At 37.1% G+C, this 21,587-nt stretch overlaps 1 long non-coding RNA gene across 1 annotated transcript in view; it reads left to right on the top strand.

Annotated features, from left to right (window-relative positions):
• The first annotated feature begins 5,604 nt into the window (after window positions 1-5,604).
• LOC138918713 (uncharacterized) overlaps window positions 5,605-21,587 on the top strand; it is a 32,308-nt gene continuing 16,325 nt past the window's right edge. Inside the window, exons 1-2 of the long non-coding RNA XR_011428414.1 lie at window positions 5,605-5,901; window positions 7,265-7,347. This is a non-coding gene — a long non-coding RNA (uncharacterized lncRNA). The remainder of the gene's footprint in view (window positions 5,902-7,264; window positions 7,348-21,587) is intronic.

The following is a 21,587-nucleotide window of genomic DNA, read 5'->3' as shown; positions in this document are numbered from 1 at the left end:
CCTCTGGCAACCACTAATCTACCTTTTGTTTCTGTAGATTTGTCTATTCTTGACATTTCGGATAAATGTAATCATATATGGCCTTTTTTGTTTGGATTCTTCTATCTTACACAATGTATTTAAGGTTTAGGCAAGTTGTAGCCTATAACAGTACCTCATTTCTTTTCTAGCTTCATAATATTCCGTTGTATGGATATACCATATTTTATTACTCATTAATCAATAGATAGACATTTGGATTATTTCCACTTTTCAGCTACTATTAATCATGCTGTTTTGAACATTTATGTACAGGTTTTTGAGTGTATATATAGTTTTAGATCTCTTGGGTATGTACCTAGTAGTGGGATTGTTGAGTTACATGGTAACTTGATGTTTAACTTCTTGAGGAATTGCCAAATTCTTTTCTAAAGTGGTTATAATATTTTACATTCCCAACAGCAATGTATGAGAGTTTCAGCTTCTCCACATCCTGGCCACATTTGCTAAAGTTTGTCTTTTTTATTTCAACTATCCTAGTGGATATGAAGTGGAATCTCATTGTCGTTTTGCATTTAATCTCCCTAATAACTAATAATGTTGAACATCTCTTCATGTGCTTATTGGCCATATTTATATTTTCCTCAGAGAAATGTCTATTCTTATCCTTTGTCCATTTTTTAATTGCATTATTTGTCCTTACTTATTGAGTGATGAGTTTCTATATATTTGGGGTGCAAGTCCCAAACATACTATTTGTAAATATCTTTCCCATTTTTTGGGGTGGATTTTCACATTCTTAATAGCATCCTTTGGGGCTGGCCCCATGGCATAGCAGTTAAGTTCTGCATGATCTTCTTTGGTGGCCTAGGTTTGCAGGTTTGGGTCCCAGGTGCAGACCTACACCATCCATCAAGCCATGTTGTGATGGCAACCCACACATAAAGTGGAAGAGGATTAGCACAGATGTTAGCTCAGGGCTGATCTTCCTCAGCAAATAAATAAATAAATAATAGTATCCTTTGATGCATAAAAGTTTTAATTTTGATAAAGTCTAATTAATCTTTTTCTGTTGTTGCTTTTGCTTTTAGTGTAACATCTAAGAAATCATGGCATAATCAAACATCACTAAGATTTATGCCAATTTTTCTTCTAAAAGTTTTATAGTTTAGCTCTTATATTTACGTCTTTCATTCAATTTGAGTGAATTTTGTATATAGTGTGAGATCTTTGTGTGACTTCATTCTTTCCTGTATGGATTTTAAGCTGTCTCAACATCATTTGTTGAAAAGATTATTCTTTCTCCATTAATTTGTCTTGTAAGCCTTGTTGAAAATAGATTGACCAATATCATGAGTTTCTCTCTGAACTCTCAATTCAGTTCCGTTGATCTATATATTGCTCCTTATGCTAGTACAACACCGTATTGGTTACTCTGGCTTTGTATTCTAACCCAAATAATAAAAACAAAGAGCCAGGGTCCCTCAATCAATTCCCAGACTTGAGCAGTTTACAGACCCAGAACCCCTTGAATGAAGGGGAGCCTGAGTGCCCTTAATGAAGAATCTCAGTGCACTACCAAATATTGATACGGTTGATCTTTCCCCAGCCTTCCCCAAAGGGAACTACTGCCTTTTACCACAGTAACTGTGCACTAGGGAAAAGGAAATAATCAGACCTTTTAGAGAGTCTGGACACTGGCTCTGAGCTGACACTAATTCCAGGAGAACCAAAATGTTACTGTGGTCCTTCAGTCAGAGTTGGGGCTTATGAATGTCAGATCAGTCTCACGATAGGTCCATCCTGTGGTTATTTCCCCAGTTCCAGAATACTTAATTGGAATAGACATATTTAGAGCCTGGCAGAACCCCCATCTTGGTTCCCTGGCTTGTAGAATGAGGGCTAACATGATAGAAAAGGGCAAATAGAAGCCAATAGAACTGCCTCTACATAGAAAAATAGTAAAACAGAAGTAATACTGGAACTCTACGGTGACTGCAAAGATCAGTTCCATCATCAAGGCCTTCAAAGATGCAGGAGTGGTGATTCCCTCCACATCCCCATTCAGCTTGGCTATTTGACCTGTGCAGAAGAGAAATTAATCTTGGAGAACAACGGTGGATTGTCATAAGATTAACCAGGTGCCAACTTCAATTGCAACTACTATAGCAAATGTGGTTTTATTGGTTGAGAAAATTAACACATTCCCTGGTATCTGGCATGTAGCTATTGATCTGGCAAAAGTCTTTTTCTCCATACCTGTCCATAAGTTCCACTGGAAGCAGTTTGAGTTCAGCTGGTGAGGCCAGCAGCACACTTTCACTGTCCTACCTCAGGGGTATATCAACTCTCCAGCCTATGTCACGATTTAGTTCCAAGAGACCTTAATCGCCCTTCCTTTCTACAAGGTATCACCCTGGTCCATTTCACTGATGACATTATGCTGATTAGACAACTGAGCAAGAAGTAGCAACTATTCTACATTTACTAGTAAGAGGGTAGGAAATAAATCTGACTAAAGTTCAGAGGTCTTCTGCCTCTGTCATATTTCTAGGGCATCAGTGGTGTGGGGCATGCTGAGATATCCTTTCTAAGATTAAAGATGAGTTGATACTTCTGGCCCCTGCTACAACTGAGAAAGAGGCACAACATCTAGTGAGCTTCTTTGGATTATGGGTGTAACATGTTCTCCATTTGTGTGTGTTGCTCTGGCTCAATTACTCAGTGACCCAAAAACCTGTTAGTTTTGAGTAGAGTCCACAATAGGAGTGATCTAGTGAATCAATCTGCTACCAGGTAGCTGGCTCATCACCCCGGGGAATGGTAGTCATATCAGGGACTCAGTGTTAGTTTCCATTGCTGGCATTGGGCACTCAGCGGCCAATGCAACAGGTGCAGACTGCTGTGCCTCTCAGGCTGTATGATCCCGCAGATTCAATGGTGCTTGAAGTTTCCATGGCAGATAGGAATGCTCTTTGGACCCTTTGGCAGGCACCTATAAGTGAACTGTGGCTCCAAGCTTTAGGATTTTGGAGTAAGGTCCTGCCATTATCCACAAATACCTACTCTTTTTTTCAAAAAACGGCTGTTGGCCTGCTACTGGGCTTTAGTAGAGACTAAATGCTTACTCATGGGTCACCAAGTTAACGTGAGGCTTCAGCTGCCCCTCATGAACTGGGTGTTATTTGACATATCAAGCCATAAAGTTTGGCGTGCACAGCAACACTCCATCATCAAATGGAAATGGTGTATGCATGATCAGGCTCGAGCAGGCCTCGAAAGCAAAAGATTACATGAAGAAGTGGTCCAAATGACCAGGGCTCCCACTCCTGCTACACTGCCTTGTCTCTCCAGTCTGCACCAATGGCCTCATAAGGAGTTGCCTATGATCTGTTGACAGAAGAAGAGAAGACTCAGGTCTTGTTTACTGGTGGTTCTGCAGGATATGCTTGCACTAGCAGGGAGTGCACAGCCATAGCACTACTGCCCCTCTCTGGGACATCTCTGAAGGACAGTGGTGAAGAAATTCCCCCAATGGACAGAATTTCGAGCAGTGAGCCTGGTTGTTCACTTAAATTAGTAGGAGAAATGGCCAGATGTGCAATTATATGCTGATTCAAAGGCTGTGGCCAATGGTTTGGCTGGATGGTCAGGGACCTGGAAGGAACAAGATTTGAAAATGGATGATAAGGAAATTTAGGAAACAGGTATGTGGATAGATCTGTCTGAATGGGCAAAAAATGTGAAGATATTTGTGTGCTATGTGATTGCTCATCAAAAGGTGACCTCAACAGAGGAGTATTTTTATTAATCAAATGAAGAGAATGGCCTGTTATGTGGATACCAGTCAGTCTCTTTCCCCGGCCATTTCTGTCATCACTTAATGGGCTCATGAACAAAGTGGCCGTGGTGACGGGGATGGAGGTTATGCATGGGCTCAGAAACATGGATTTCCACTCACCAAGACTGACCTGGCTACAGCCACCACTGAGTGCCCAATGTCAGCAATAGAGACTAACACTGAGTCCTTGATACGATTACCATTTCCTGGGGTGATGAGCCAGCCTCCGGCAGCAGGTTGATTGGTTGGATCATGCCTATTGTGGAAAGGGTAGCATTTTGTACTTACCGAAGCAGACATTTACTCTGGACACAGATTTGCCTTCCTTGCATGCAATGTTTTTTCCAAAACTACCCTCTGTGGACTTACAGAATGCCTTATCCACCATCATCGTACTCCACACAGCGTTAATCAAGGTACTCACTTCATAGAAAAAGAAGTGCCACAGTGGTCCCATACCCATGGAACTCACTGGTCTTATCATGTTCTCCACTATCCTGAGCAAATGGCTTGATAAAAAGGTGGAATGGCCTCTTGAAAACTCAGTTACAGCGCCAGTTAGGCAGCAATACTCTGCAGGGCTGAAGCAAGCTTCTCCATAGGGCTGTACATGCCCTGAATCAGTGTCCAGTATATGGTACTATTTATCCAGTAGCCAGGATTCACAGGTCTAGGAATCAAGGGGTGGAAATGGGAGTGGTATCATTCACTATTACCTCTAGTTACCCACTAGAAAAATTTTTGCTTCTTATTCCTGCAACTTTATACTCTACTGGCATAGAGGCTTTAGTTTCAAAACAGGAAATGCTTCTATCAAAGAAGCACAACAGTGATTCCATTGAACTGGAAGTTAAGATTGCTATCTGGCCACTTTGGGCTCCTCACGCCTCTGAATCAACAGACAAAATAGGGAGTTACTGTATTGGCTGGGGTAATTGATTCCGACTACCAAAGGGAAATTGGACTACTATTCCACAATAAAAGTAAGGAAGAATATCTCTGAAATACAGGAATCCCTAGGGGTGTCTCTTAATATTACAGTGCCCTGTGATGAAGGTCAATGGAAAACTACAACAACCCAATACAAGCAGGACTAGCAATGGCCCACACCCTTTAGAAATGAAAGTTTGGGTCACCCCACTAGGTAAAGAATCTCAACCAACTGATATACTTGCTGAAGGCAAAGGGAATACAGAATAATCAGTGGAAGAAGCTAGTTATAAATACCAGTTACAACCATATGACCAGTTACGGAAATAAGGATTGTAATTGTCATGAGTATTTCCTCCTTATTTTGCTATGAATACATTTGTCTGTGGGGGGTATGTGTGTGTGCGTGTATATGCATATATCTGTCTATCTATCTATCATCTATTTATATCTTTGTTCTTTCCTCTCTTATTCCCTTATCATATAACATAAAAGGTATCGATTTATATCACAGTATTTAAGTATTTTTAATTTTACATTATAGTATTGAAGTTATGAGATATTAAGGAGAAGTATAACTTTATTCAAGGACTTTACCTCCTCTTCTGGGGAAGGTGCTAGGGAGTTTTCAGTTGTACGCAGGAGAATTGTATCAGGTTAGGCAGAATTCTGATCTTGTTGTTGTCTTTATTTGGAGATTGATTATGGTTTAAGGAGATCCCTATGGGTGGCAAGTTGACAAGGGGTGGACTTGTGATAGTCAATTTTATGTGTCAACTTGACTGAACATGAGATGTCCAGATTAAACATTATTTATGTGTCTCTGAGGGTGTTTCCAGCTGAGAATGGCGTTTGAATTGGTGGACTCAGTAAAGTAGATTGCCCTCCCCAATGTGAGTGAGCATCATTCAATTCACTGAAGCCCTCAATAGAACAAAAGATGGTGAATGAGATATTTGTCCTTCTTTTTCCTGAAGCACTGCTTGATCTGAGATATTTCAACTCATCTTCTCCAGCCCTGAACTGGGATTTACGCCATCAGCTCTTCTGGTTCTTAGGCCTTCAGACTTGGGAAGAATTATACCGCTGGCTTTTGTAAGTCTTCATCTTGCAAACCATAGATCCTGGGACTTCGCAGCCTCCATAATCATGTGAGCCAATTTCTTTTATATAATCTCCTTTTCTTTATTTTTCTGGAGAACCCTGACCAATACATGTAGAATCTTTTCCCATTCTTATACTTTCAAACTATTTCTGTCTTTGAATTTAAACTGTGTCTGTTGTAGACTGCATTTAGTTAGATAATGGTTTTTCAGTTTCGTTGGATAATTTTTTTAACCCATTCTGCAATCTCTGCCTTTTGATTGACTCATTTTTAATGTAATTATTGATAAGATAGGATTTACACCTGTCACATGTCATATGTCTTTTTTGTTCCTCTGTTACATTACTTCCTTCTTTTATGCTAAATATGTATTTTCTACTCTCTTTAATTCTTTTTTTTGTAGCATATTATTTTTGACTTATATTCTCAATGGTTGTGCTGGAGTTACAATTACCATCTTAATTTGTAACAATCTAGTTCACGTTAATACAAACTTTATTTCAATAGTATACCATAACTTTCCTTCTATAATGCTCTACTCTCCCCCAAACTTGTGCAGTTATTAACATGCAAATTACATCTTTATATGTTGTGTGCCCATGGATATAGGTTTATAATTATTGCTTTGTGAAATTTTCAAACAAAAAATGTATTTATAATGATATTTAATATTTACATATCTAGGGCCGGCCTGGTGGCGAAGTGGTTAAGTTCACAGGGTCAGCTTCAGCAGCCTGTGGATCGCCAGTTTGGATCCCAGGTGCAGACATGGCACCACTTGGCAAGCCATGCTGTGGTAGGCGTCCCACATATAAAGTAGAGGAAGATGGGCACGGATGTTAGCTCAGGGCCAGTCTTCCTCAGCAAAAAGAGGAGGATTGACAGCAGTTAGCTCAGGGCTAATCTTCCTCAAAAAAAAGAATTTACATATCTAGTTATGATAACCATTACTCCTATTTCTTTGTGTTGATTCAAGTGGCCATCTAGTGTCCTTTCATTTCAGTCTCAAGTGCTCCTTTTATTATTTCTTATAGGACAGGTCTACTAGTGATGAACTCTCTCAGGTTTTGTTTTTCCATGAGTTTCTTAAGTCCTTCTTTTTTTTTTAAATGGTAAATTTTTTTTTTTTAAGATTTTTTTTTTCCTTTTTCTCCCCAAAGCCCCCCAGTACATAGTTGTATATTCTTCGTTGTGGGTCCTTCTAGTTGTGGCATGTGGGACACTGCCTCAGTGTGGTTTGATGAGCAGTGCTATGTCTGCACCCAGGATTCAAACAAATAAAACACTGGGCCACCTGCAGCAGAGTGTGTGAACTTAACCACTCGGCCACAGGACCAGCCCCTTAAGTTCTTCTTTTTTAAAGAACAGTTTGCTGGATATAGAATCTTGACTGAGTCTTTTTCTTCTAGTGCTTTCAATATGTCACACCACTGCCTCCTCAGCTTCCCAGTTTTGATGAGATACCAACTGTCATTCTTATTGACACTACCTCGTAAGTGACATATGATGAATGAGTTGCTTCTCTCTCATTGCTTGTGAGGTTGTCTCTTTGTCTCTATACAATTTGATTAGGATATGTCTAGGTGTGGATATCTTTGAGCTTATCTTAATTGGTGTTAGTGGAGCTTCTTAGATGTGTACATTAATATTTTTCTTCAAATCTGGAAGCTTCCATCCATTATTTCTTCAACTATTAACTCTGCACTTTCTTTCTGTACTCTTCTTCTAGGATTTTAATTATGCGTATGGTGATAAGCCTGATGGTTTCCCACAAGTCTCAGAAGCTCCGTTCACTTCTCTTTGTTCTTTTTACTTTCTCTTTCTCAGATTGGATCATGTCAATTGACCTATCTTCAATTTTTCTATTCTTACTTCTGCCTGATCAAATCTGCTGTTGAAATTCTTCTAGTATGTTTTTTATTTTAGTTATTGTACTTCTCAACATGAGAATAAGTTATTGTTTATAATGTTTATCTCTGTATTTATATTCTCTATTTAGTAGGACATTATTTTCATATTTTCCTTTAGGTCTTTAGACACGGTTTCCTTTAGTTCTTTCAACATATTTGAAATATACGATTTAAAGTCTTTGTCTAGTTAATTCAATATATGGGCTTCTTCAGGGATATTTTCAATTGACTGCATTTTTCCTGCCAAAAAACACATTCTTTTATTTTTTCATGTCCTGTAAATTTTTGTTAAAAACTATTTTATAAGTAATACAATGCAGAAACTCTGGAAACAAGATCCCCTTTCCTCCTCAGGATTTTTTATTTCCTTGTTTTTTTGTTTCTTTTCTAAATTAATTCTGTAACATCTTATTTGCTGTGTGTGGACTTGCGGACACTGATGTCTTTAGTAAGTTAGCTTAAGCTATAGTCTTTATATGGTTTGCCAATAATTAGACAGAGATTTCCTTTAATACTTGGAACCAATAAGTCTCCCAGTCTTTGCTAGGAGCTTGTGTTTGCATGTTGGGGCATATCTTCAAAACTCAGGCAGGCAGTTAACAACTCTTCCTTAGCTTTCCCTTCCTGATTATATTGAGCTTTAATGTCTGTGAGATGTGGGAGCAGAAAGCACGTGCAAAGACCTGGGTGTGCACATAGTCGTATGCATATGTGTGGCCTTCTATATTCCTAGGAACATATCAGAGCTTTTGAAACCCCATGTAGATATCTTGCTGACCAAATTTTCCTTTTAGCTTTTTTGTTAGCCTACTTTTTGCTCCAACTGTTATCCACTGCCTCCTCAGCCATGATTCTAAACAATTGCCACTGTCTATTCTTGTAACGTGCTATCAGAAAAAAAAGTCTGTTCACAATGGCAAGCTCTCGATCAGGTCACATAAAGACAAGATTTGTGACTGCAGTCTTCAGACAAACCACCAGAAAGGTCAAATTAATGATAGTTTTCTGCGAATGGAGCTTGGAAGGAGCTCCAGTCCTTCTGCCCCTTCTAGTAGTAGCCAAGCTGCTGGTTTTCACTGTGACTGTTGGCTGGTGATTTTCAAAGCTACCATGGAGATGGATTGGGGGTGGCATGGGCCAAGTCAGAATGGCACACAACTTACTGTTCTTATTGTGACTCTGCCATTTTTCTGAAATAAATATGCCATGGATTGTTACAAGTCTGGTTAATTTCCAGATTTCTGCAAAAGCTGGTTTTTGCCAGTGTTCTCATAGCTTTAGTGGAAGAGAGGATTTTCAGAGTCCTTATTATGGCATTCCTTCTGATGCCTGGGGCCTACCATTTCTAATTCTGGAATTAGATATATATTAATTAAATACAAATTAATTAATTCATAAAGAGTGGGTAACTGGAAGCAGAGAAAGACCATGGAAACTACAGGCACAAGTGAGAAGTAACAAAGCATATGTGACAGCCTAAGTTTTTTATGAGCACATGTAATAGTGAAGTTGAGTAAGATAGATTTTAACCAACTTTTTATACTATATCACATAAATTCAGTTAATAGTTAACTCTACTGTTTCTGGCTGTGAAATATCAAATAGCAGTAGCCTTAGAATGACACTTTATCTTATGACATGATGCTGTGTTCTCTATTCTATTAAAAAAGCAGAGAGAGAGGTAAAAAGTCATTTGAAACTAAAATGTAAGCCTTTATAAGTTATCTATAAAACTGATGCATGAGTGACTAGATATGAGTAAACTTTAGATAAAAGTTGCCTATTTAAGTATCTTTAGGGAAATGGATAAAAATATATAAAGTTTATAGTCAAAAACATTTGCGTCATAGAATATTTCTGAGTAAAGCGATTATCAGCATATAATCCTGGTTAAGAATATTAAGGAAGAATTTTAATTCCTAAGACAAAGAATATAAATATCCGTAGTAACATAGTTCATTATAGAATCAATCAAATAAAGGAAGCCTTCTAATTTTCATAGTTGGATATAATTAAAGGTTTTATGAAATAGAACTTAATTTCTTTTAAAAATGATTTTGGAGAAATAATTCGAATTCTTTGGGAGACGTGCGTGTACATATTCTCTCTCTATTGCTCTCTCTTCCTTTCTCACTACTATCTAAAACATTATATGTATTACATAGTTTGAATACAATGATATTGAACTTAGTAACTATGTAAGGGATATATATTTGCAAAAAATGTGTCTTGAATTATGATATTCTTTTCAGGATTTGCTCCTCATTTTAGTCTTTTGTGGTAAGATACAGGAAAACATCTCTCAGATAGCCTGTTGGCTCTTCTAGGATTTTAGGAAGAAAATAATTTCCGAACAACTCCGTAGGAGATGTGTGCCACAAACTTACTGCCTAACAAGGAGGTGGGTAACTGGCATGTTTTGAACACCTGCTATATGACAGCACTGCACTTTTCCTGTTTTCCAATATTAAAGTCATCAAGGAGCTTTATAATGTGCTCTTCTATGTATTCTCAGGTTTGAATTCTCCTCTTTTCACTCACTTCCTTTCAACTCAGTCTGTGTTATGTATGCCCTCTAACTACTTTGGCCGGTACTGTTAATCTGATACATTGCTTCAGCTAATAAATACAGACTATAACAAACATAGTTGTTTGAGGCAGGTATGAAAACTACTTTGATGGTTGTATTTTCTCCTCCTTTTCTATCCTTCCTTTATGAGACTGATTTCTCTTCTCTCTCTTTCTTTTTCTTCTGTCCTTCTCTTCTTTCCTTCCTTCCTCCCTTCTATGTTCCATGTGTTTGTGTGTGTATGCATTAACATTTTCTCCAACTTTTCCTTCCTGTTTTCTTAGAGGACCCAGCAGGATATCTGAGAGATGTTTATTTTTCTGCGTTATTATCACAAAATGCTAAAATAAAGAGCTAACTAAAAAGCTCTCCAGAACTTTGGAAGGTGGTCTTTAGAGATTTTCTCTCCTGGAACACTAGAATTGAGTGAATGGAAGCAGATTGCTTTCTTCCTCTTCCCTTTCCACTTTAATCTGGGTCAACCTTAAATGCACACAGAGCTTAAGTTTAAAAGCCCAGTGTCTCCATCCAATTAGTATTTCTGTGAGAGAGCTTTGCCAAATGCCTCAAAGTCCCTTTATGATGATCTTAAGGTTATCTAAAAATCCCAAAGATACTGATGTGTGATTTTTCAGGGAGTAATGAAAAGTGTCTTTGTGCTGATTGGAATGTGTGCACAGAAAGGAGAAAGGGTTAAGCGCTTTGGGGCAGAGCAAAGGATGAGATTACCTGAACTCTGCTTCTCTCAAGCGGCTACAGGGGCAGTTGTTCTCAACAGAGCTCACAAAGTAGATTACAGAATAAGAACATAGCTTTAAAAATTATTGCAAAGGTCCATCCAAATCCCACAGTGAACTGCACGTCTGAGCCACTTCTACTTAGATCCTTAGCCCAGAAGATGCTGCTAATCTTTCAGCGAGAAATAAAACATATTTTACTTATATTTAGTAACGTGAATGCTTAAAGTGAGTCACGAGTTATGGTCAGTGTTAACAACTGATTAAGTTGCCATTACCTTTTTTGTATTTTAAAATCATAAGTCAATTTATTTTAAACATTCTTCAAAATTTGGAGAAGGCAACCAAAACATTTACCCAAACTAATAAAACCAATGTAGATATTTTGATTCCTTTCTTCCAAAATTATATCCTATATATTTATATTTAACTTTTTCTTTATTGGTTTTATCTATAATACAGAATGATGCCCTCTTATAGTATAATAAGCAAAATAATAGAGAGCAAAGGTGTAGAAAGACAGAACTAGGCATCTCCCTACCGCCCCTGCACTTCTCTAGTCCCACCACTTTGAGTGATCAACATAGAAAGTGTCCTGCCTATTCTTCAACACCCCTCTTTATACACAAATATATATTGTTTGTTTTTAGTAGAATCATACTATACACATCAATTTGCAACTTTCTATTTTCATTTAATGTAACATAAACAGTTAACGCAGTACACATAATTCCAGCTATCTCATATTATAATTGCTTTATATCTATGTGCACACATAAATATATATTTAAATGAACAAGAAGGGAATACACCATGCCTGTTTTATTTGAAGGACTTGGTTTTTTTTCTTTTACTTTTCACTTCCCTCCTATCTCCTCTGCATTTCTACTATTGTTGTCTATCTTCCAAGTGTTTAGAGACAAAGTGGTGATAACCCTTGCAGGTGGTGCTATCACAATAACCCATGGTTGATGGTAATGTGCAGCAGGTTTCAGGTGAGGCATTCGGCTATGTGGTAGCTGTCATACTTGGATAATACACTGGTATGACAGGTTCAAGCATCAAGTGGCCATAATGTCAAGGATGGAGACTACTTTTGGGTTCTCAGTTAACAAGGGTTAGCTAGTTACTGTCACTGCCAGGATTAGAAAGTGATGCTGAGCTCTCAATATGCCAGTATCCCTCAACAAAAAACATCAAGCCACTATGTGTCTTGTTGTCATATTTAATCCCTCTCCACCTGGAAGAGGAGACAATCTGTCCTAACCAGGATTGACAACTGTGCCCAAAGTATTAAGGTTCTTCCTCCGTTACTACCTCTGACAGAACCATGATCCAAGGACTTCCAGATTCTCTCTCTCATTTCCCAGGAACAAAACAGTAGAATTACGTGTTAAAAAAGATCAGCTAAAGGGTCAGCTTGATGACAACACTCAGTGAGGTTGGGGAGCTTTGTTCCAGGAGTAGGTATATGCATTGAGCAAAGAGCTTATATATTTTACTGTATCCCTAATAGTTATAACAGAGAAACCCACTATACAAAGGAGAGGAGTAGACTTGTCTCTTTCGCTATCACTCCTAGTAATCTACTTGAAGAATCTGTGTTTTGCATCTCTGAAATTTCAGACTCTGCTAGATTAGAGGTCCTGGTTCCAGTTGGGGAAGACTTCTACTAAGAGGCAGCTGCTACTTGGTTACTTTGAGCCCCTCATGCCAATGTGCCAGGAGACAAAACAATGACTAACCTCATGGCCCTGAGAACTATGACAATCTAAGGTTGCTTCTATACAATGGGGAATAGAGAAGTATGTCCAGAACTCAGGGATGCACTGGGGCATCTCTTGGTGATTTTGTTCCCAGGAATAATGCTGAATGGGTAATGGAAGAAAACCTGACCTGAGAAAATAATAATAACCAAAGATTCATACCCTGGTGGATATAACCCAGATTGGATCATCCAACCAGGCAAGAAAGTTACCTAAAGGCAGGCCAAACGTGAACAAAATCTAGCATGGGTCCGAGGAAGACGTCTCTGACTGTATATTATGAGAGAACAAGGTACAGAAGCAGAAACTGTAATTTGTTTCCAAACTATTTTTCCTTAAATTCTTTTAAAATATTACAATTGGCCACAACTTTTAAGGGGACAGTGATGGATTGGACTTCATGGAGTTCATGAGCAGACTGTACCAGATACCTCTTATATATCATTTCAGATTTTCTCAACCTCATTGCCCTCTTATCCCAGCTACCTCTGTAAAAATCAATTTAGTTTTTACAAGGTTTCAGCCAACTAACTTCATATAGGTGCTGCCTATTAGCATGTTACCTCAGGCTTGCACCATATGTTTCCCCTTCCCAATGTAGTCTTCTCTGTTGATTCTATGGTAAGACGTATTGTGAAAACTCACTTGTTGCTCACACATGTGCACCTATGACATAGAGGGAAATTCATCCCCTCTGGAGTAAACTTTTGACTTAGGGGTAGAATTCCGTCAGAGGGATGTTCTGAGATGCATTTCCTTGGCTTTTCCAATCATACTGTATGATCAAGCCACCCCCTGTCTGTAGCAATAACCAATTCAATAAAATCTCTTTGTATTGACTTTCCCTCCTTCCATGCTTTAATCCTCCATCCCTCTCTCCAAAACCCGAGATGAAATACACAACAAAATATTTGCAAAGTACTGGGGAATGCAGGCTATGATATTTCAGAGTGAAGGCAGAAACTGATGAAAAATTATTGGATTTAGTCTATGTTCTCAATGTAGTATGATAAAGACTAAAGTTTGCCTTATCAATGTATTTTTGGTGGAGTGTTGCCAATACAAAACCATACCGGGGTTTTATGAAAGAATAAAACAAACAGAATGAAAGCAAGTACTGACAATAATAGTTTCAAGGAATTTTGTTGTAAAGTGCTCTGTTTCGTTTCATTATCTCACATTTCTATCCTAATGTCAATACCCCAGTGTCTTACTACATTATTTTTACTACCTTATCTTTATAATATATTGACATTTGTCTACTTCAATGATCTTCAAAATTATCTTGGCTATTATTGAATCTGATCAAATATAAATTTTAAAATATTTATTTTCTTGGTTAAAAGTTTCTCCCTAAACTCCATTTTTCTTTGAGATCATCTATGATTTTTATTGTCTTGATTTTCAATTTTAGGTATAAATTAGTGCTCCATAGCAATTTTGTCCCAATTAGATAGCCTTTTATGCCAGTTATCATTTGTTGATTAAATCATCTTTTTTTCCTCCCCATGGAACACAAACTATTTTTTACATTTAAACCTCAGAAATTGTTATCCACTGGATGTTTATGTCCCTCAAAATCTATATTTAGAATCCCTAACTCCCAATACGATGATATTTGGAGGTGGGGCCTTTGGGTGATAATTAGGGTAAGATTAGGTCATGAAGGTGGGGCACTCATTATAAGATTAGTGCCCTTGTAAGAATAGGAAGACCATCTATATACTGCCTACAAAAGAGTCACTTCAGAAGTAAGGATACACACAGACTGAAAGTGAAGAGATGGAGAAAGATATTCCATGCAAACAGAAGTGAAAAGAAAGCTGGTGTAGCTATACTCATAATAAAAAAAATAGACTTTAAGACAAAGACTATAGTAAAAGACAAAGAAGGCCATTACATAATGATAAAAGGGTCAATCTATCAAGAAGACATAATGTTTATAAATATATATGTACCCAACATAGGAGAACCAAGTAAATAAAGAAAATATTAATGGGACTAATGGGAGAAATTAACAGCAATACAATAATAGTAGGGGACTTTAGCACCCAACTTACATCAATGGATAGACCACCCAGACAGAAAACTAATAAGGAAGCATTGCCCTTACATGACACATTAGACCAGTTGAACTTAACAGATATATACAGAACATTTCATCCAAAAGCAACAGAATACACATTTTTCTCAAGTGCAAATGACGCATTCTTCAGGATAGATCATGTTGGGTCAAGAAAATGTCTCAATAAATTCAAGAAGAAATGAAATCATATCAAGCATCCTGTCTAACCACAATGGTATGAAACTAGAAATCAATAACAAGAGGAAAACTGGGAAAACCATAAAAAACAGGGAGATTAAACAGCATGCTACTGAACAATGAATGGGTCATTGAAGAAATCACAGAAGAAATAAAAAAATACATAGAAGTAAAGGGGCACATTTGTATGGAGACGGATGGCAACTAAACTTTTGGTAGTGAACTTGATGTAGTCTATACAGAAGTCAAAATATAATGATGCACACCTGAAATTTATATGATGTTATAAACCTATATTACCACAACAAAAAAATAAATTAAAAAAATACCTAGAGACAAATGAAAACAGAAATACTACATACTAAAATCTTTGGGATGCAGCAAAAGTGGTTCTAAGAGGGAAGTTCATAACAATACAAGCCTACCTTAAGAAACAAGAAAAATCTCAAATAAACAATCTAACTTTAAAAAAAAGAACAAACATATCCAAAGTCAGTAGAAGGAAGGAAATTTAAAGAACAGAGTGGAAATAACAAAACAGAGACTAAGAAGATGATAGAAAAGATCAATGAAACTAAGAGCTGATTCTTTGAAAAAATAAATGAAGTTAACAAACCTTTAGCTAGAGTAACCAAGAAAAAAAGAGAGAGGGCTCTAATAAACAAAATCAGAAATAAAAGAGAAGTTACAACTGATTCCACAGGAATGCAAAGAATCATAAGAGACTACTACAAATAACTATAAGCCAACAAATTGGACAACCTGGAAAAATGGATAGATTCCTAGAAACACACAATCTTTCTAGACTGAATCATGAAGAACTAGAAAATCTGAATAGACCAATTACTAGTAAAATATTGAGTCAGTAATCGAAAACCTCTCAACAAACAAAAGTCCAGGATCAGACGGTTTCACCAGTGAATGCTACCAAACATTCAAAGATTTGACACTGATCCTTCTCAAACTCTTCCAAAAAATTGAAGAGCAGGGAATGCATCCAAGCTCATTTTACAAGGCCAGCATTATTCTGATACCAAAACCAGTCACGGATACCACAATGAAAGAAAATTACAGGCCAATATCATTCATGACCATATGTGCAAAAATCCTCACAAAATATTAACAAACCAAATTTAACAATACATTTAAAAAACCACACACCATTATCAAGTGGGGCATATTCCAGGAATGCACGGATGGTTCAATATCTGAAAATCATGCCATATTAACAGAATGAAAGATAGGAATCATATGATCATCTCAATAGATGCAGAAATGCATTTGACAAAATGCAATATCCATTTATGACAAAAACTCTCGGAAAAAATTGGTATAGAGGGAACATAACCAAACATAATAAAGTCCACATATGACAAACCCACAGCTAATATCATACTCAAAGGTGAAATCTGAAAGCTTTTCCTCTAAGATCAAGAATAAGACAAGGATGCCCACTCTTGTCACTTATTTTCAACATAGTATTGGAAGTCCTAGCCACAGCAATTAGGCAAGAAAAAGAAATAAAAGGCATCCAAATCAGAAAGGAAGGAGTAAAACTGTCACTTTTTGCAGATGACATATTATGTATAGAAAACCCAAAAGACTCCACCAAAAAACTATTGGAATAAATGAATTTGGTGAAGTAACAGGATACAAAATCAATATACACTAATCTGTGGCATTTCTATAAATTGATAATGAACTATCAGAAATATAAATTAAGGAAAAAACCCATTTACAATTGCATCAAAAAGAATAAAATACCTAGGAATAAATTTAACCGAGGAGGTAGAGGCCAGCACCACAACATAGTGGTCAAGTTTGGTGTACTCTCCACAGGGGCCTGGGTTCGCAGGTTTGGATCCCAGGTGTAGATTTACACCACTCATCAGCCATGCTGTGGCTGTGACCTGCTTTGCATACAAGGGTTCTCTTTTCTCCATATCCTTCTCAATACTTGTTATTTTTGTCTTTTTGATAATAGACATTTTAGCAGATGTGAGGTGATATCTCATTGTGATTTGATTTGCATTTCCCTCATAATTAGTGATGTTGAACATCTTTTCATGTGCCCATTAGCCATCTGCATGTGTTCTTTGGAAAAGTGTCTATTTGCTTATTTTTTAATTGAGTTCTTTGTTTTTTGTTGGTGGTTACCAGAGGGAAAAGAGGTTGAGGGGTGGTGAAATGAATGAAGGGAGTCAATTCTATGGTGGTAGATGGTAATTAGACTTTTAGTGGTGATTACTTTGTAGTGTATACAGATGTCAAATTATAATATTATATAATAACTTTACCTCAATTAAAGAAAAGAAAGAAGAGGAAGAGAGTCATCTCTCCTGCTCTCCACTCTCATAAGGAAGAAAGCCCATTTAAACATACAGTGAGAAGGTGGCTGTCTACAAGCCAGTAAGCAGGTTCTCACTGGGAAATGAATCTGCTGGCACCTTGATCTTGGACTTTCCAGCCTCTAGAACTGTAAGAAATAAATTTCTGTTATTCATGCCACCAAGTCTATAGTATTTTGTGATAGTAGCCTGAGCTAAGACAGGAATATGTTGCTGGAATCTCTGGGTTCTTTTCACTAAAGAATTTGTCTGGTTAAGGTAAAGCTAGGCTGCCAAAACAATATACCCAAAAGAATTGTAGCAAAAAAAAACAAAAAACAAAGTTTGTTTTTCTCCCACATGATAATTCCAATATAAGTAATCTGGTTCAGTATGGGAGATGGTCCTTATATAAGGTCATGCAGGATCACATCACTCCTTTGTCCACACATAAACCAGATTACTACCCTGCCCAGGTTCTAGATGAAGGCAAGGGTTCTGAGTATGGGAAAGCACACCTTATTATATTATGTACCTTACAAAGAAGTGGAACACTATGAATTCTGCTAATATCTCATTGGTGAGAATTTAGTAACAGCCACATAGCTAAACTGAACTGTAAGAGAGGCTGTGAAATGAAGTTTGGCTAGGAAGCCATGTGCCCAGCTGTAAGTTTATTACCATGGGGGAAGGAAAGAATGGATTTGTGTGGACAACCAGAACTCTCTGCCACATATGCCTATGCCACTAAAATACAGATTTGATTATTCATGTTCTGTTATCCCATTCCTCTTTTTAAAATATTTTTTTTTGATAATTCTCAAATGTTGTATTCTACTTAAAAACTACTGTTGGTTATCTAATTGCATTTACATAAAATATATTTTTTAATTTATAAGCACTAATATTTTCATATTGTTTCTCATAAGAACATGGTCCTTTCAATTGTTTATAAAATGTTTATATTATTCAGTGAGATTTATAGTTTTGTTTATAAGGGTACTGTGTCTTATTAAATTTATTTTTAACTATTTTAAAATTTCTGTCACTAACATTAATGTTATATTTGTTTCTATTTTAATTTCTAGTTTTTTATAGCTAATTTTTTGTGCCAGTTTTCTAAATGTGTTTCTGCCCTTTGTTTAACCAGGGCCATTTAACTTCTACTGTGTATTGCTTTTTTTTAATTTTAATTATAACTTTATTTTATTCACTTTGTTGAGGAAAGGTTTTTTGTTTGTTTCTTTGTTTGGCGAGGAGAGATTGACCCTGAGCTAACGTCTGCTGCTAATCTTCCTCTTTTCTTTTCTTTGTTCTTTTCCTCCTCAAAGCCTTAGTACATAATTGTATATCCTAGTTGTAAGTCGTTCTATTTCTTCTATGTCGGACGCCACCACAGCATGGCTTGATGAACAGTGTGTAGGTCCCTGCCCAGGATCTGAACCTGCAAACCTTGGGCCACCAAAGCAGAGCACATGAGCTTAACTACTTGGCCAAAGGGCCAGCCCCTGCGTTGCTTAAAACAGGAAACCTCTAAGACGGAATTGTGATCAAGCCACTACTCTGTAAGAACATTCAAATTACTTACTGTGGTATGAAAAGCCCTACACATATGCCCTGACAACGTTTCCATCTTTGTGTCTTCATCATATTCATTCGTATGCCCTTTGCTATAGCCTTGCCAAACTACACAGACTCTCCAAAATCACACACAATCTCTGTTCCTTTGCTTATGTGACTACTTCTGCCTGGAAAGCCACTGCTATCCCAGATCACTTAGCAAATGTTCATTAGTTTTGCATTTCATAGCAAATATCTTGGGTTCTGAAGGTATATAAACACTTGATCTGCAAATAGCAATCATTTTGTTTCTAAATTTCCAGTAGGTCCTCCTCTTATTTCTGTGTCAATTCTTCATGCATTGAGACAAACCAGTGAGGACAGAAATAGTAATAACCTTGATTTTTTTCTTATTTTTGTAGGGAATATATCTAGAAGTTTGTATCATATTTCTTCATTATATGTGAAGAAGTAAGAGGAGGAGGAGAGGAAAAATGAGAGAGGAGGAGGAGAGCAATAACAGCAACTTAATTTGAATTAAGATCAACAATTTGAATTACAATAGAATTTAAAATAATGCAATTTCATCACTTCAAATGTTAGAAGAAATGATGACAAGGCTAATACTGAATTGAGTAGAAGACATCCTACAAGGCCTCTTTTATTGAGTCGACAAAATATGTCACTGCTTTGTTGTAAATATTTTATCTCTTGGGTTTGAATAGCACATATGTCTTCATGCAGTTTAAATATTCTTTCAATCTTGCATCTGATCTGTTTCAAGACAGACTTTAATCTATACATTGACCAAATTATCACTAAACTTCAATTATTGTTCTCTGAACGCAGTTGCTCTTAAAAATCTAAATTTTGAGGAAAAGTCTGTACTAAGATAAGATAGTTTTATAAAATGCTAGATCCATTTTGAACCTCACACTATGTAAGATTTACATCCTGATTTTTTGCATGCTATTTATTGTGATTGTTAGATAGAGTAAATAGAAGTATATTTGATGCAGAGTCAGCATAATGTGTTAAACTTACAGAATTTCTGGTGAGCTGCCTTTGTTATCATCACGTCATCTTATACAATACCTTTCTTTGTCATATGTTTGATATCAAGAATATAGTCTTTGTTAAATTTCTTAACCTCTCTCTGTCTCCATGTCCAGTTTTGTAAAAGGGAGGGAGAATAGTACATAGCTCAGATGTCAGGCAAAAATGTACCAAGTGGGTGTGTGTTACGGACTAAATTTTTGTGTCCGCCCAAATTCACATGTTAAAGCCCTAAGCCCCAATCTGATAGTATTAGGATGTGAAGTCTCTGGGAGGTAATTAGGTTTAGATGAGCTCATGAGGATGGACCCCCCATGATGGGATTAGTGCCCTTACAAGAAGAGGAAGAGACCCAAGAGTTTCTTCTCTTTGCCATATGAGAACACATTGAGAAGGTAGACATGGATGACTCTGAGTGCAGCAATAAAGGGGTTTATTGTGAAAGGAATTCAAAAGCAATATAATTGACTTAGTGTTAGTCTGGTTTTTATCTTCACCATGTGCTAGAAGTTCTAAAAAATGTCAGAGAATACCTAAAAAAAAATACTCGTTTCTGGCTGAGTGAACAACTATTGTCCACCATCCTTTCCCCACTTGACCTTTGATATGTCACTGGTTTCAAGGAAAATTTAATTACATGGTGTTTATGAAATGCTCAACATACTGCTTGGGGCTGGGTTTATAATTTTTAAAAATATAATTGTGCCTAAATTCTGTTTATCATGGTAATTTTATTTATATAGAAAGGTGTAAAAATCCAAAGGTTTGTTATATAAATATTAAGAAAGGCAATGGGGACAATGAAATGGTTATTTTATACCCAGTCTTAGAAAGTAAGTGGATTCATGAATACCAACAAGAAGTAGAGGATCAGAAGCAGCCAGTCTCTTGCCAAGTCGAGAAGTTGCAGCTGTGACTGCTGGTGCCCCTTAACTGTCCTGGGACACTGCCTCAGACCTGGCATTGCTCTTGGATATCATCTCTGAGACAAGTAATTACAGAGACCCAGTTAGGGTCAGGGATCTGGGATTGTAGTGTTCCAACACAACCACTGTTTTTTATATTTCCAGAACCACAAGCTAGCAGGGCCCTGGGCTGGTAAATATAGGAAGGGAACGGCAATGTCATTTTTTCCCAGGTTTTCTTTTTGACCACTGCAAGACAATCAAAGAGCTTTTGCACTAATAGTCTCAATATCAAGAATACTCTATTTTAACCACCCATGAAGACAGAGTGGATTAATGAACTTGGAGATCAGCATATGCTGGAACAGTAAGATCCTCCCACTGAGCTCTACAAGCATCTGAGTTGAATACATAGTAAGACTCCAAAGGAAGAAATCCACAGCCATCCTTGAGCCTGAGCAAAAGACACTCAGTCCCTAGAGATAACTAGACTTGCATATAAGACTCTACATAAGGACTAGGAATGGGGCTAGGGCAGAGAAAAAGTAGAACTTTTTATTTTACCTGGTAGATCCACAATCTTCCACTGGTCTGATGCTATTGCTTCCTTCTGATTCTAGATCTTTTCTTTACAGAGCT

Source organism: Equus caballus, chromosome 18 (genome assembly GCF_041296265.1).
Source record: "Equus caballus isolate H_3958 breed thoroughbred chromosome 18, TB-T2T, whole genome shotgun sequence".
NCBI classification, from domain to species: domain Eukaryota; kingdom Metazoa; phylum Chordata; class Mammalia; order Perissodactyla; family Equidae; genus Equus; species Equus caballus.
The sequence above is the reverse complement of the archived record's forward strand: the minus strand, read 5'-3'. Positions and strand labels throughout refer to the sequence as shown.